Source organism: Dermacentor albipictus, chromosome 7 (assembly GCF_038994185.2).
Source record: "Dermacentor albipictus isolate Rhodes 1998 colony chromosome 7, USDA_Dalb.pri_finalv2, whole genome shotgun sequence".
Classification (NCBI taxonomy): Eukaryota; Metazoa; Arthropoda; class Arachnida; order Ixodida; family Ixodidae; genus Dermacentor; species Dermacentor albipictus.
The window spans coordinates 80,126,404-80,138,768 of NC_091827.1; positions in this window are offsets into that span (position 1 = coordinate 80,126,404).

Genomic DNA, 12,365 nt, shown 5'->3' on the forward strand with positions numbered 1-12,365 from the left:
CATCGTCGAGCCTGATCACTACGTCGCGCACTGCAAGCTCGTTGTACGGGTTTGTTTACACTGGGCCTCTCTGATGCTTAGCCGCCATGCTTGCCCGTTGAATGGATGTGATGACGCCACTACAGCGCTCCCTCGTGGTATAATGCGAAGCGTACTAAATTACAAATTAGTCTAAGACGCATTCAGTGCACATCTCGTAGGCTTCAAAATGCTTCTAAACCACGTTAAAGTAACTAATAATACTGTACTAAATGCATTTGTTTTACAACTTGCTTCTGCATGTAATGCACTCGGTGGAACGACAAACAAGTGAAAGAAGGCACGACCATGCACCGACGGTATGATCACGTGAGCCCCAGTATGTCGGCCGCCCAGAAGGCAACGCCCAAGGAATGATAGCCAGCCAGAGTGAACCTTGATAAACCAATGAAACTGGAGGCTTGTCGAAAGATAAACTGTGTCTCGGTACCATTCGTGCTTTCATCTTGGGGTGTCGCCAGAGCTCGTGAAGATCCCGAGTTTCGCCAAACTCGACGCATCCTGCATAGCACCCCAGGAGTGTTTTTGCTGTTGGCGACCATTGAAATGCGACCGTTGTCGCCGGGATTTCATTCTACAAACTCGTGCATAGCAGTGCAACACCAAAGCCACTGAGCAACCACGCCGGCTATTTTACAGATTAAGTTTGATGGGCTCAATTTAAAAGCCGTTTTGGTCATCCTTGCCGTCCGCTGCCGCCGTCGGTATGCATCGCAGCTATCGCCAGGGATTTAGAAAAATAGCCAGTTAGCACCGCGATCAGACTCAGGCCTAGTGTGCGAGAGTAAGCAACCACTACGTCACGTCATTGCTTGCTGGCTGCTGTGACAACATGCCATATACAGAGGTCCTAGCGTGCGAGGAGTCAGGCAAAATGAGATGCGCGAAACATAGCGTCAATACGTGTGCAATCGGCATTGTGGTTGGATATTATTGTACCAGGTGGCGCGCCATGCAACATTTGCATTGTATCGTGCCACTTGTCACACGATGTGAGATGCACCGCGTACAGTTGATACGTGCAAACTTTGCATTACACTGGTATTGTATGCCACCACGCGTCATGGCATGTAGCAGATGCATCGCATCGTGACAAGTGTCAAGGGATGTGATATGTCCGCCACCTAGTCTTAATATCTGAGCTTATTTTCGGTACATGTGATGACGTCGTCTCTCAAGGTACGAACCGCTGCTGAAGCTAATCGTACAGCTACGCGCGCGGCTGCAACAAGGCAACCTCGGGCTCGGCAGGCCGCTCTACAGGAAGCTGCCGAAGCGGCAGCTCGCCGTCGACGCCGGGTGAATAGTTCAGTTCGCCCTCTGGAAAAAGTCGCCGGCAGACTTTACTCAGCAGACCCTCAAGTGCGTGCTGCCGAAAATGCAGCTCTTCGAACACCTGTCCGGTTCACATTTTCTATTATAAACAAAAAGTCCGAAGTGAATAGCCGCATGTACTTGGTGAACTACTTATCGGATCACACAGCACAACTAAGTGTGTTTCATTAAACTTTACAACTGCAAACTCTACTTTCAGAATACCTAGTACTACAGGTTACCGTCTTCAGGCAGTTCACAATGGCCTCCTATTGAGCCGCTCCTCTGGCTTACACTTTCACAATGCTGTGTGTGCCACTCTGCCTTACTTATTTGTTTTCTGATATTCCGCCGAAATCGACATGCGAACTTGAGGTGATCCGCGAGGCAATGGGACATAAGCTGCCATAACTCATCATCGCACACACTGTGTGTGTGTGTGATAAACTAGATATTGAAGAGCAAATCTAACACTACCCAAATTGTATAATGGTGCCAGTCAATTACGCTCGCTCATTTTCATGATGTCACGGTGAGGGTGAACCTATGGCAAATTATTATGGTGTCATTTGTAACGATAAGACATGAAAAACCGCCTGGTGATTTGATTATTGTGTGCAATTAGCCACGTTATTTAAAACAGCTGTCCCAGTGTAACTCAGTTTCTGCAGTAGAAATTTGTGATTGTGTCGCCCTTGGAAGTACACGCTTGCGCCAGCTCTGAGTGTTTTCGCCCGCCGTCGTTTCGCCACCGAAAAGTTTCAGCACGGGATGCGCCTTATTTTCACCACTCGGATTTTGGCATTGCTAGCATACTCTTACAGATCCGCCTCAAGATCTCGGCACTAAGTGAATCCCATCATGTTCGTTCACGCACGATGACTTTAAGGTTCATCCGTCGTCCAAGTGTTCAATGTACATGCGTGTGTATACGTCAGCGAAAGGCTCCGCATCGGTCGCCGCCTCTGTGCTCGTTCAGCCAATGCAGGCAACAACAGGGGAAATGTGGTGACTTTCAATGATATGTGTTCCCGCAGTTCGTCTAAAGAGTGATTTCAGTGTGTTTGAAGCAGCTATCAAAGAAACATTTGTTGACTCTAAGACTGCGCAAAGGAGCACTGCAAGTATGAAGAGTTTCACAGTGAATGAGTACAATTGTACGATGGTGGGGTCGTCGATGAGCGTTGACGCGTCAGGAAAAGGCCTCGTTAAAGGAAGATCAAGAAGGTAGAGCGGAAGCTCCAACGGCGTCGGCATTGGAGCTTCCGGCGTGTAACGGCGTTGAAGAGAAGTCGGCTGGTGAAGAACGTCGTATGTAGGGACGGAATCAAGTCTGTTAACTGTCCCTAGGCAATTGCCACGCGGTAAAGTGGTGGGACATGAAATTGGATTGAAAGCATCCACGGCGCTTCCAGTGTCTTCACTTGTGAGTAGAGTGAAAAAAATTAGGAAGCATTTGCGACCGAGAGTCGTTTTAGAAGCAGCAAAAAGAACAATTGAGCCAGTAAGGACGTCACTGGAAAGCAGCCCTAGAGCCGATCAGAAAGGGGGTATCAGCGTATGGGCGGCAACGAACACTTTGGAAGGTACAGGCGGCGATTCAACCAGAAGGGTTACGCAACGGCCCGAAGTGGATTTCAGTGTGGACACAGTTTATTCTTAGGGCACTGTTCATGGTGAGCTCAGCATCGGCCGCATTTCTGTACATGCATTTCCGTATGTTGTAAATCTGATGGAAGTCAAACAAATCGTGAACATATCTACTACTAGAGTGTATTCAAGTTGCTTGAGAAATCAACCATAAATTCTAAAAGAATATGTATGATAACTGCTGAGAGAAGAGTTCGTTGAACGGTAATTGTTTGCGATAAGCCATCACATGCGCGCATTCTTATGCATGCGCTAAACGCTCGCTTACGTTTAGAGCTTCACCGCATGGTGGCGATATCATGCAATTGCAGCTAAATCTGTGTGCATGCCAATGATGGAAAAACGCAGGAAACTTTTGTGCCAGTAACATTTACACATATTTGAAGCGGTCTATACCCAGAATTCACGTAAACTCGCTGGGCCATGCCTAATTATGCCTGAGTTGGCATCATTGCATCAGTGCAGTGTAGCGGTAGCGCTTTCGAGACATGACAATGTTTTACCAGTGGACGTGCAGCCGGTTTCACCAACGAGCTGTGCTCAGGCCCGTGCAGGTGTTCTGCTGAGGACTAACGCCTGCTTTTTCTTTCTGCTAAGCTAAAGCCAATGTATACTACAAGAACACAATTGAAAATGTCAGGACAACATGTTCGTTTCTCCATTTCTGTGGAACATAGAGATTTTTTGCGCATAATTTGGTAGAGAGCAGCTGTAATCGGGCAGCTGTGATAGGGGCTGTATGGCGTACGAAATTCACAAGAAAGAAATTTAAGAAAACTACAAAGAAAAGGTGCTGTTTTTCCCAGGAACTAGAACCTATGTGACCGCATTATTGCGATTGCAAGGAAGGTGTTTTGCCAACATTTCTTAGAAGCAATACAGTACAATACGTTTCCATGGCTCATGCATCAACATTGTTCTCATTGAAACGCGGTAGGTATGAATCATGAAGCGAAAGTAAGATTGGGCGCAGCATTTCAATAGCAATGTTTGTATAAATATAAAACGCTCTTCTGCATTGCGAAAATGTCATATAGGGCGCAATTAATTTGCTTGTAGCCTTAACTAGCATTTCGCTGTACTTTCAGAAATATGACTACGTCTATTGAGGCCCTGAAACTAAGATGCTGACCTTTAGGTTAAAAACAAGAGGTTGTAAATACTGACAAGAGAGATGCATCAAATGAGATTCCGCATGACGTATGGAAACACTGATGCGTCGCCAGAGTAGTTGGGGAAGAAAGTGTAACACTAGTTCTGCTTTACTGTGAAGTCTAAGACTAGGACCGGTATTACTTTAATTTAGTTTATTGAAGCAGTATGGTACTTAGCCGCAAAAATAAAAATGCAAGTCGGATATCCTGACGTTCTACTTTTTGCAGTGCTTGTTGCTACCGAGTAGTCACAGCTATAGAAGCTGCAATCTACAAAGCCGGAAGATGTAAAAGCAGTTGAGAAAGAAAAGCTGCACGATTACTGATAATGGAACACAGCTACTGACCGTTCTTTTTTTACATGATCGCCGTCAGACGTACGACTAGAAGTTACCTCTTTTTCACCACGCTGAACCTGCAATGAGAAAGGCTCTCTTTCTCGAATTCATATCCGTCATTTTACTATATTGCTCGATGCATGCAGTATATGAGAGATATAATTAATACAATGCATTTGTTCACAAAATCTACGTTGCAAGTCAGCGCTCACAAATGTCCACTCTTGCAGACAGCCTTACACGCAGGCTTTAATCAAGTAGCCACATATGAGGTACGCGTGTGCAGATTTTCAAAGTCGTTTGACGCCATGTGTCCAACCACATGTGGCTTCGAGCCCTCTTGTGTAAAATCTGCTGGAATGACGGCCTACAACTAAGGCTAACATGTTCCGTTTGCTTTCTGGGTTACTCTATTACCAAAAATCCGCCCGCAAAAATCATTAGGCTACTTTTTTGAGCAATCTGTTTCCTAGGTAGAGGGCTACTTGTATGAAGACATACAACAGGCTTAGAAGGCGTCTACATAGAATAAAGTCAACTTTAGGAAAACAGAATAACGCCTTATGAACTGGGCACCAACATATCTGTAGGTGCGTAAGACTTGTGTGGAGTTTAGGAACAGCAAACTGCTCATCCTGAATTTGTGGACGTCCCTGTTTGTATAAGCCCACACATTTAATGTGCGTGGTTCATAGTGTGCTTTCTCCAGTTTCGTAGGCATTTTTGAAAATAATCCACTCGACGTCTAACAGGATCACAATGTAGTGAGTTTCCAAATAAAATTTGGGCCAAAATAAACAGGAAATCTGGCGCATTGGGGAGCAGCGATACCGCTTTCGGTGGTCGCGAAAATTGCGCGAAATGCACTGGCGTGATGCCGATCTAAACAACAGTGAATGCCGCCCGTGTTGTAACCCCTAGTATGTAAACATTTCCCTTGGAAATGCGCACATAATATTGTAAAATTTATTTTATTCAAGCTGCGGGAAAGTATCTTAGTGGCAATGCATAATCTAAAATGTCTGTACTTGGTGGGAACGAGGTCGTTGCACAGCAATAAAGGGCTATCAAAAACAGATGTTTGAATACAGCAAATCTTGTTAACAAGAGTTTACTTTCCTTGGCAATAAGCAATTCATCCCAAAAAAAGTCCTAAGTTTACAATTAAGGCACCGACCGTTCTTTCTTTCATTTGGTTATGATTGCGTTCTGGAGGATGCATAACCTTCATTTAAAGAAAAAATTAGGCATACACCCGTTCGTAGCAAATACTACGAAGGAAACCCATACGGGCTCCTCGAAAGAAAAACCTCGCAGTTGAAGAAAAATTCGTCGTGGTCCTGGTCCTGGACTCGAACCCAGTACAACCGCCTTTCCGGGGTAGCCGCTCTGTCATCAGTGCTAACCAGGCGGCTAGCAGATGGCAGGGCGAAGTCGAATTTGTCAACAACTTGAAGCAAAGGCAGCAGCTTGAAGTAACAGTTCTGCGGAAACACGCAAGGTGGAGTGAAGTAGTTAATAAAGGGAAAATCAGGCATCCATCCGTTCGTAGCAAATGCTACGAACGGGTGCATGTCTGATAACCTGCATATACATCGGGCCTCTGAATTGAATTCTGTTTTTTTTTTCTAGAAAACCACGATTTGATTGTGAGGCACAGCGCAGTGTGCCACTGCGGATTAATTTTGACCAACAGCGATATTTGAAGTGCCTCCAATACACGCAACACGGGCGTTTTTGTGTTTCCCAACCGGGGAATAATGATGGGCATGTCCGCGATTTGATCGCGCAACGTGGTGCTTAGAGCGCAACACCATAGCCGCTAAGCCATCACGGCGGCTCATCTGGTTCCTACAATAAGCCATTATGCTAACTAAACGCCCCGCTACTCACTGTGACGTATCTTGTCTTCATTTACTGAAAATAGAAGATTGTTAATGAACGTAAAGCTCTCTCATCGATCTTGGATGCATGCTCGGTCGAAGTGGTTTTACTTACTGAAACTTGGTTATCGTCCGGCATTTACAGCTCTGAGTTTTCTAAAAATGAAAAAAAGTACACCGTTTATTGCTGTAATTGCTGGGGCAGATCTGATGGCGACGTGTTTATTGCCGTAGCTGATAAACTTATAACGCATAATATTGTAACCAACTCAGACTTGGAATTTATTGGTGGTCGCATTTCCTTAAATAAAAAAAAATTATTTCTTTCACAACCTGTCGCCTACCAAGTGCTACTTCGCATTTCTGTGCAAAATTACAAGATGTTCTTAGTAATCAGGCTATACAGTTCCCACGCTCACCATTATTACTCTTGTGTGGTTTCATTGTGCCTTAAATTAAGTAGTCTATACCTGTCCATCTTGCATCGGAAACATTTCCAGGTGTTTAATATTTTGCTGCCTTGCGCTTAGAGTATTGCTAGATTCAGATCGTCTGGCAATCTACTAGAATGGTGCTGCATAGGCTAAGATGATTGGCCTCATCTTAACCACAACGTCTGCTCTTGTCCACTATATTCCATACATTCCGGGAATAAACGACCAAAGCCATTTCTAATTCATTATACAACTTGCAACACTCGCAAGACATATAGATAAAAACATTTAGAGATTGCCAGAATTGAGATTACGTTTAAATTATTAAAGTGCGCGAATTATTCTCGGCTGGTCGCATTCCTTCATTTTTCCATAGTACAATGGAAGAGAACTCGATTTCATTTAAAAAATAGTTACAAGTCTCAATAACAACACAAATCAACAAAAAATCAGAAAAACAACCAGCACATTGGTAAACACGATGTTGAAGAGACTACTGCACAAAACAAGTGCCTTTCATTTAGCGAAGTCTACCAACAATATTGCTCGCCCTCGTGTGTATCGAGATGGTCGGCGCTCCTATCACATTGCTATCAAAGAGGCAAAGCATTCTGTTGTGGAGCATACACTCCCTTCCCTTTTTCCACTAATGCTTCCAAGATTTGGAAGGCTGTTCAATGTGCAACGAAATGTGAATTTCTGTTGTTTACTCTCCTGGCCACTTGCTCCAAAGTGATGAATTTTGTACTGTTCTGAATGCCGCCATCGTTAGCGTCTTTACGGAGTCAACTGCCATTTTCACATAGCATCTGCGTAATATGGATTTCTTTCCTATGAATTCAACTGTAGTTGAAGTTACGGGGATAGCTTGATTAAATGACGAACTAAAGCTTTCCCTTTCATTTGGTGATGATTAAATTAACGCGACGTTTCTGCAGAACACAAATGTGTACTCTTCAGCTTTCGCGTCATATCGCATTACTTGCAGCCTGTAGAATATATGACAAATCCATTAGACTGTAAGGTTGGAGAGCTGGTGCCACTCTTTAAATCTCATAACCCCCCATCCCCTCTCAATGAATTATCGACGAATTTCTATAAGTAGTATTCCGTGCAAACTTTTATAACACGGTTTTTACTCGAATCCTGTCTGATATCGTGGGGCAAATGCTTTTTTTTCGTCCTGACAACATGAATTCCGAAAAAGCTTTTTTATCGAAAATCTCCTGTTATTTAGCCTTCACATTTTAGAAGCTCTAAACCGAGGCCCTCTTCTTCATGGTGCTTTTCTAGACTTTTTAAGGGTTTCAGCAAAGAACCTTATCAACTATGTTAGGCCGCTCATCGTCGAACCGGCAGAATGGACGGCGTAGGGCTGCATGATTGTTTTGTATATACTTTTGCAGTGCCGCGAGTTGCCCGCGCGTTTTGTGAATGGGGACGCGTCCACCCCCCCAGCGCCTCGGGCGGCGACCGTTTCTGTGGTGAGGGGTCGGACGGCCCGCGTGGTGTTGGGTGACGAGCCGAGGCGCGCGCCGCCGCGGGGGGCGCGGTGCAGAGGCGGCAAAACGGACTCGGAGAAAATGCTTTTACTCGGGCTTTGTTGACATTCCGCCGATGGTCATAATAGGGCCACGCGGACAAAGCTCGAGCGGACAAAGGTTGTATACGCGACGTTGTGGCGCCGGCTCTTGAGTCCCCTGCTAATTAGAGACGCAGCTGCCAGCAAGGTTGACCACGTCTGGCGCGTACGGAGCGGGGGGGGTTCACCCCCCTACGCGTTCGGACGGCAGCCACGTGCATCTTGTTTGGAGCGCTGGGGAGAGCCCGCTTTGTGTCGTGTTACAGCATGCAGTGCGCGCCGTAGAGAGGGGCGCGGCGTCGTTTGAAGAGCACCCGAGTCCGGATGCCGCCAGCGGTAATTAGTTTCCTACCAGGAAAAACCTTGAGGGGGGACTACGGTACGCGGTGTTGGGACACCAGCGCCCGAGCCACCCTTGCTGGCTAGAAACGCCGCTGAGGTGCGAGATGGCCTCAATAAATCATGCAGGCCTGGCGTGTTTGACGAGGCCGTCACTGACCACGTGGAAATAGGAGGGGGAGAAGAAGATGTGGGAAGAGGGAAAACAGGGTGGTTTTCCAATAGATTCGCTTATGAGGGTAAGCCCATCCCTTTGGGTTGTGGCTTAAGAAACTGTCAACTCTCATTGGCAATTGCTTCCGTGGGATGGGCTAACGACCCTACCGCCCTTTTTCTTTGTCTCTTTCCCCTATAACAACCGAGACGAGGTGCTTGTTCCTCAGTCTAGGCTGTAATCACTAAACCTGATAGAACAGTAAGACTCCGTACGATGCAACGCTAGTCTGGGCCGTAACCACTTAGTGGTAGAACAGTGAGACTCGGTTGGTCGTATGTAGTGACAGTTGTCCTAGGCTCTAACTTAAGAAAAAAGTAGAAGAGTAAGGCGCTGTTTACTTGTGTGTTTTGTATCAGTGTTCTTTTGCTAACTCTGTATTTGACTGTGTAAATATTTCCGTTGCAATATATCTTCAAGTTTTGTTACCTCCAACCTGCCTCCTGCTTCATCAACGCCGATAAACACCTTGAAGAGACTTTGGTCGACTTCAAGGAGAAACAAACATCAAGTAAGAAACTTAACTGGCGCAGTCGACAGGATCGGCGAGCTCTACAACATCGAATCCTGGACCAGTGGTGAAGGGATCAAGTCATCCAACGAGCACCTCCTGCACCTTTGAGAAGATCCCACAGCAGCCAAGCCCGGCACCGTGGAGGAGATCCGAAAACGACAGTGCATTCAGCAAAGGGTGAGCAGGATTTCTTGCGTCTTTCTCAAGTTGGCATGGCAGTTGATGTGTAGAGCAAATGGTGAGGACACGCAGGGGCGCAGAGACAATGGAGTCTAATGGAGTTGAGGGTGCGACGGTGGCGGAAATGGATCGGAATCGGGAGTTATCAAATGACGATAGGCTAAATTCCGATAAGTCAAATGAAATGAGAGAACCCAGTCAGAGCCAGGAATTTTCGCAGCAGGCATCTCAGCCTTTGCAAATTCCGAATGATACAAGAACGCTTGAGCTTGAAATTCAAAGGCTCAATGCTCAGACTACCTGTATACAGCTTCAGATTGAGTACGAAAGGCTGTTGCAGGCAAGGACGAATGCTGAACGTCTCAATGGCGCATCGTCCAGCGCTGAGTCGGAGCGGGGCGATCGGAGGCGAATGGGCTTTGACTCCGTCGAGCAATGCGCAAAAGTGCTGAAAGGGTTCCGCCTGCCGTGTGACGCGGATGTACCCTTATGGTTTGAGGAGGTAGAAAGACTTTTTGCTACTTACGGGGTACCGTATGAGAGTCGCGTGCATTTAGTCATGCCAGCTCTAACTGAGCGCGTTCGCTACCTACTGCATAACCTCATCCAGGAAGAGAGTACAGATTACGAGTCAGTTAAACAGGCAGTGCTGATGGAACTGAAGCTTTCTCCAGCAGAGTATCTGCAAAGGTTTGAGAGAGCAGTGAAGCGGAAGGAGGAAACGTGGTCACAGTTCGCGTCGCGAGTGAAAACGTATTTCTCCTACTACCTTCAAGTAAGAGAAGCCGACACTGTAGAAGTGATGGCAGAACTCATGGTTGCGGATCGTATAAAAGCGGGCCTTAGTATAGAGGGTCTTGAATACGTGATGCTACGAGAAGGCGAGGGATGGCTTAAGCCACCTGAGATTGCCAAAGTACTACAAACTTTGGAACAAGCCAAAGGCAAAGGATACGCCTCAAAGTCATCAGTGGCAGAGATGGGGCAAAAGCAGACGCGCGTAGCGAAAAGCGCCCTCAGGTGCCACGTATGTCACAGCTCAGGCCATTTCGCTAAGGATTGCCCGATGTCTAGTGACAAGGAAAATCAGCCAAAGAAGGCTATCGAGCCAAGGCAGAGGGCACAAAGGGTGTCGATAGCCCACGAGACGGGAAGTGAGATACCGAATGGAGTCCTCACTGCAAAGGTAGAGGCCTTGAAACACAAAGGCGAAGGCATGACTAACCTGCAGTTGATCCCTATCTCATGCGGAAACGTATCCACAGATGCGATTCTAGATACGGGAAGTGAAATAACTGTCATACGCGAGAGTCTCCTTCCGAAAAGTATCGTGGAGCCATCAGGCACAATAAGATTGGTGTCTGCATTTGGTAAAACTATCGAGGCAAAGCTAGCAACGTTGCCGGTAAAGTTAAATAGCCCGCAAATGGCGGCGGAGCCCCAGAACATTGACCTACTCTGCGCGTTGACTAATGAGCTCGTCGAGGGCACGGATTGTTTGTTGACCAAGGAAGATTGGGAACATTTATTCAAGGCCAGCAGCTCTCTGGAATCCATTGTAGCACCGGCCGAGCCTGCTCAGAGGATAGAGCGATCAAATGAGAAAGCCGAGGCAGTAGCCTGCAATGTTACTTTGGAGGAGGAAGGTGTTTCTGGAGAAGTTGAGCTAATTGATGAAGAGAGGGATGCGTCAATAAGCCAGAGAGAAGAGTTCAGCAGATTGCAGCTAGCTGACGCTACCTTAAAGAAGGGATGGGAAGATGCTTGGAGTGGGAAATCCGGCATGTTCGTCTCTGATGGACTCTTACACCACTGGGACTCAATAGTAGGCACCCGAGTGAGACAACTAGTTGTTCCCAAAGACAAGCGCAGTGAGGTGATGCGTTTAGCTCATGAGTCACTATGCGGAGGGCACCTAGGGCCAAGGAAAACTAAAGTGCGTATTAGGTGTAATTTTTTTTGGCCTGGCATGGAGAAGGAGGTATTAGAGCATTGTCGTTCATGCCATGATTGTCAAATTCGCTCTGACAGGCGTCGCACGGACAGAGTATCTATAACTCCTCCCACTAGGCCAAATCACCCTTTTCAAATTGTCAATGCAGACATCATTGGACCCTTAGACAGACCGTCAGCGAAAGGTCATAGGTACGCGCTATGCTTGGTGAACATGTGCACAGAGTGGCCAGAGGTTGTCCCACTGCGCTCGTTGACAGCTAAGGCGACTTGCGACGCGTTGATTGAAATTTTCAGTCGCACTGGCGTTCCGGAAATGATCTGTTCCGACCAGGGCACTAATTTCAGATCACAGTTCACACAGTCGATGCTCGAGAAATTAGGTTGCGCACCAAAATTCTCAACCCCAGAACACGAAGAGAAAATAGCTGCAATTAAGAATGTGGCGACACCACGCACTAAAAAGGAGCTACGCAGCCTGCTAGGACTGTGCGGCTACTATCGCGAGTGCGTCCGAGAATGTGCAGAGGTGGCGAGCCCGCTCATGCGGTTAACAAAGAAAGGGGTACCCAATAGCATACCCTGGTCAGAGGAAGCTCAGACGGCGTTTAAGACGCTGAAACAGTCCCTGTGCGAGGTCGTGGCGCTCAGCACTCCGGGCCCATCTGAGCCCTACTGGCTTTTCACAGACGCGTCAGCTACGGCGGCGGGCGCTTGTTCGGCGCAAATGACAGCTGAGGGAAAGGAGAGGCCTATTGCCTTTGCCAGCCA